The sequence below is a fragment of the Pseudoliparis swirei genome, chromosome 18 (assembly GCF_029220125.1).
Source record: "Pseudoliparis swirei isolate HS2019 ecotype Mariana Trench chromosome 18, NWPU_hadal_v1, whole genome shotgun sequence".
NCBI lineage: Eukaryota > Metazoa > Chordata > Actinopteri > Perciformes > Liparidae > Pseudoliparis > Pseudoliparis swirei.
Window position 1 is genome coordinate 107,501 of NC_079405.1, and position 5,302 is coordinate 112,802.

The following is a 5,302-nucleotide window of genomic DNA, read 5'->3' on the forward strand; positions in this document are numbered from 1 at the left end:
GTGCCTGCAGATTTCTGTGAGCACTTCCGGAGGTGTTTGGGAGCCGACCTGTGGGAGGAGCTGCGGGGCGTTCAGGGACAGGCCCGCTGCCCACGACATGTCGACATGCAGCTCTGCTCCCCAAACAAGGGGCCTGAACACTGCGGGCGGTGGGCTGGTCAGACAGACAGACACTTCTGTGCAGGCTGCTCGCCAACCGTCTGAAGAAGCTTCTAGAGACGATCATCCACAGAGACAGATCCATCATGGACAACTGGTTTCTCATGAGAGTTTTATTAATTATTTGTAAACTGTATGATATTGATGTGTGCGTGATATCATTTGATCAAGAAAAGGCCTTTAATCGTGTTGATCAGGGTTTTCCTTTTTTTCCACTTTAAGGGCTTTTGGTTTTGGTGGAGGGTTTGAGTCACTTTGGGGTTTGATGTGCAGGGAGCTTCCTGCCTGGTGGGGGGGGGGGGCAGTCCAGAGAGGCATCAGACAGGATGTCTATGTCACAGACTGACGTTAGTGAATGTGTGGGCGCTAAAGGACGTCCTGTGTTTAGTCAGAGGAGACGCTCTGTTGATGAACTTATGACTTGTTTCTTTACTAATGTTTTCTTGGTTTTGTTTGTTTGTATTTGGATGATTTAGTTTTGTACGTTTTTTTGGATGAACAATGTAACTAAAGCCTGAATGAAAAATAAAGACACCTAGACAATCTGTCTCTCTCTCTCTCTCTCTCCGTCTCTCTCTCTCTGTCTCTCTGTCTCTCTCTATCTGTCTCTCTCTCTCTCTCTGTCTCTCTCTCTCTCTGTCTCTCTCTCTCTCACAGGTGATTGCAGAGTCAGGTGTAGTGGACGTCTGGAGGGTCAAACACCCCAAGGCCAGGCAGTACACGTGGGTGAAGGTGTTGGATGGAACCATCAGGGCAGCCAGGCTAGACCGGGTTTACATCTCGACTAGTTTTAGCAACCGGTTACTGTCCAGTCACATTTACCCAGTAGGCTTCACCGACCATCACTTGGTCACTGTAGATGTGCACACCGCACCAACCACCAAGGGTAGCTCTTACTGGCATTTTAACGAGAACGAGCTAAGGGAGCCTCGGTCAGGTCGAGGTTCACCAGTGTGAGGGACATGGATGCTCCTACTTCCTACTTCTTCAATCTGGAGAAGTCCGTCTCTCGGACCAAGCAAATGGTTTCTCTCCGCCTCCCTGATGGTGAGATGACGACTGACCCGGTTGAGATGAGACAGCAGTAAGTTTCTACAGCGCCCTCTTCAAGAAGGAGGACAGCCACAAAGAGAGAGCGAGCTGCTTCAGGACCTTCCTCAGCTGGGCCCCGAGAGAGAGCTGCCCTCGATGCCAGCATCTCCCTGGAGGAGCTGACCGCTGCTGTGGGTCAGATGGCTGCTGGAGAGCTCCTGCTGGACGGGCTGCGGCAGACTTCTACAAGCACTTCTGGAAGTGTTTGGGAGCCGACCTGTGGGAGGTGCTGCAGGAGTGTTCACAGACAGGCCTGTTACCCACAACATGTCGACATGCAGTGCTGTCACTGCTACCAAAGAAAAGGGACTTGTCCCTGTTGAAGAACTGGAGACCGGTGGCGCTGTTATGCACAGACTATAAACTTCTTTCTAAGGTGCTCGCCAACCGTCTGAAAACTTTCTACAGACTATAATCCAGAGGGACCAGTCTTACTGCGTACGGACAGATCCATCATGGACAATATTTTTCTCATGAGAGACTTATTAAGTGTTTGTAAACTGTATGATATTGATGTGGGTGTAATATCCTTAGATCAAGAAAAGGCCTTTGATCGTGTTGATCATAGTTTTCTTTTTTCCACTTTAATGGCTTTTTGGTTTGGTGAAGGGTTTGTGTCACTTTTGGGTTTAATGTCCAGGAGGCTTGGTGCCTGGTGAAGGTGGGGTGCGCTGAGCTGTCCAGTTCAGGTCCAGAGAGGTATTAGACAGGGATGTCCTATCTCTGGACAGCTCTATGCTATTGCCATTGAACCTCTTCTGAACAGACTGAGATCCCATCTGTCAGGCCTCTTGTTACCGGGGCTACCTCATCGGCCCTCGCTCGTGGTGTCAGCATACGCTGACGATGTTAATGTGCTCGTCAAAGACCAGAGGGATGTCGATGTTCTGGGGAGCAGTTTAGTTTTGTTTGAGAGGGCATCTTCAGCAAAGGTAAACTGGGGGAAGAGCGAAGCTTTGCAGGTTGGGCAGTGGGTGTTACGCCCTAGAGACACTGGACCCCAAAGCAAAAGACTTAGAGAGATGATCAAAAGCAAAAAGTTTATTCTTAGATAAGCAGAGGCAAAGAAAAAAGGCAGTGGAGGCAGGAAGCTGGCTGGCACGGAGACGTCAGAGACAGGAGGCACAAATCCAGGATAGCAGCGAGACACACCGTAGGGTCGAACACAAGGAATTATCTGGCAGGGAAGTGGCAAGAGGACTGGGCCTTTATACACAGGTGATTAGGTGAGTGGAAACAGGTGTGCCTCGCTTGCTGGGAGGAGCCAGCCATCTCCCTGTCACACACCAGGCCTGCAGAGGAAACAGAGAAGGGAGGAGGAGACAGAAGAAAAACACAAAAGGCACACAACAAAACCATAACTAAACTGAATCATCACAGTACCCCCTCAACTGACGCCTCCTGGCCCTACCAGGCTTGTCCGGTACCTAATATAAAAGTCCCTAAGGAGATCAGGGTCCAAAATAAGGGAGCGGAGATCACAGGCTCCTCTAGCCCGTATCCTCCCAATCCACCAAGTACTGGAACCCCGGCCTCGCCACGCATCCAACAACCGCTGGACGGTGAAAGCAGGGTGATTGTCAATAATCCGGGGAGGAGGGGCTCACGGGAGGACTCAGAGGACTGGAGGAAACTGGTTTGAGCAGTGAAACATGGAATGATGGGTGGACCTTCAAGCCAGCAGGCAGCTTGAGCCTAACCACAGCGGGATTAATAATCCGTTCAATCACAAACGGCCCAATGTACCTGGGTGCCAGTTTGCGGGACTCAGTCTGGAGTGGAAGATCACGGGAGGACAACCAGACCTTCTGGCCGGGCTGGTAGTCCGGGGCTGGAGGCGATGGCGGTCTGCAAGTCTTTGGTTGCGAGCAGCAGTGCAGTGAGAGCTGCCCGGCTTCATGCCAGACTCTGCGGGCACGCCAAGATGCCCCTGCACTGAGGAACTGCCACATCCTCTCCTGGGTGGGAAGAGAGGGGTTGGAACCCCATAGAAGCCATGAATGGAGACATACCTGTGGCGGAGCAAACCAGGGAGTTGTGGGCATATTCAACCCAAGGCAGGTGGGAGGCCCAGGAGACTGGATGGCGAGAAGAGACACAGCGAAGGGCTGCTCCAGGTCCTGATTAGCACGCTCAGTCTGGCCATTGGTCTGCGGGTGGTAACCTGATGACAGACTGGCCGACGCCCCCAACGCCTGGGCAAAAGCCTTCCAAACTCGAGAGGTAAATTGCGGACCCCTGTCTGAAACAATGTCCTGAGGAATGCCATGCAATCTAAAACATGCTGGGTGACTAGTGTAGCAGTCTCCAGAGCAGAAGGTAATTTAGGCAGGGGAATGAAATGCGGCCTTGGAAGCGGTCAACAATAGTCAGGATAACTGTATTACCCTCCGATGGGGAAGACCCGTCAAAGTCCATGGCGATGTGAGACCAAGGCCGATGAGGAATGGGAAGAGGCGAAGGCCAGCAGGGGCGCGGTGGGATGCCTTACTGCGGGCGAGACGGAGCAGGCGGCGACATACTCCTTGGTGTCAGAGGACATGGAGGGCCACCAGAGCGTTGCTGGAGGAGGCCTAGAGTCCAAGTGCTCCTGGATGGCAAGCTATCTTAGCATCATGTCCCCACTGGAGCACTGAAGATCTGGCGGTGGAACAAACATCCGACCGGTGGACAATCCTCAGGAGCTGGATGGTCCTCTTGTGCCTCCTGGACCACCCTCTCAACTTCCCACCTGGCTGCTCCCACCACACAGGAGGATGGCAGAATGGTCCCCACGGAGGACTCCTCAACCGGAGGAGCAACTGGCGTGACAGGGCATCCGCCTTGACGTTCCGTGAGCCTGGCCGATAGGTGAGGTGAAGCTGAACCGCCCAGAAAAAGCGCCCACCGAGCCTGGCGAGAGTTGAGCCTACGAGCAGAACGGAGATACGATAAGTTTCTGTGGTCAGTCCATACCACAAACGGGTGAGTCGTGCCCTCCAGCCAGTGCCTCCATTCCTGTAGGGCTAAGACTACTGCCAGCAGCTCCCGGTTGCCCACATCATAGTTCCTTTCTGCGGGAGAGCCGGGCGGAAAGAAGGCGCAGGATGCAACTTCTGGTCGGAGGCTGAGCGCTGGGAGAGGACTGCCCCGACACCAGTGTCGGAGGCATCCACTTCGACTATGAAAGGAGCTGAAGAATCAGGATGAGACAACACAGGAGCAGAGGAAAACAAACACTTCAACCAGGCAAAGCAGCCTCAGCTGCAGATGACCACACAAAGGAACTTTAACTGAGGTGAGCTTGGTGAGTGAGTGCGGCTTTCGACTATAGTCACGAATAAACCTGCGGTAAAATTGGCAAAACCAAGGAACCTTTGGAGTTGCTTTCTCGTTGTAGGAGTGGGCCATTCGGCCACTGCCATGACTTTGGCAGGGTCGGCTCTGATCTGCCCTTTTCTACCACAAAACCCAGGAATGAAACAGAGGAAACATGAAATGCACACTTCTCAGCCTTCACATAAAGTCTGTTTCTAGCAGTCTCTGCAGCACCAACCTCGTGTGTTGGACATGTTCTGGGGGTCACGAGAGAAAATGAGGATATCATCAAGATAAAAGACAAATCTGTTAAGCATATCACGAAGGACATCATTAATGAGTGCCTGAAACACAGCAGGCGTTAGTTAACCCAAAAGGCATAACAAGATACTCAAAATGTCCCAGGGAGTCTTAAATGCAGTCTTCCACTCGTCTCCCTCCTTATCCTTACTAGGTGGTAGGCATTTGAGGTCCAACTTTGAGAAGATGGTGGCTTGATGGAACCAACCAAAAGCTGAATCTATGAGCGGCAGAGGATATTTACTCTTCACTGTGATGTCATTCAAGCCCCTGAAATCAATACAGGGCGTAGAGTCTTATCCTTCTTGGCAACAAAAAAACCCTGCCCCAATGGAGGCGAAGGGCGAATGAGACCAGTAGCAACAGAGTCAGTGATATAAGTCTCCATGGCCTCCCTTTCAGGCCTGGAGATATTATATAGTCTGCTCGAAGGCAAGGGGGCACCGGGAGCAAG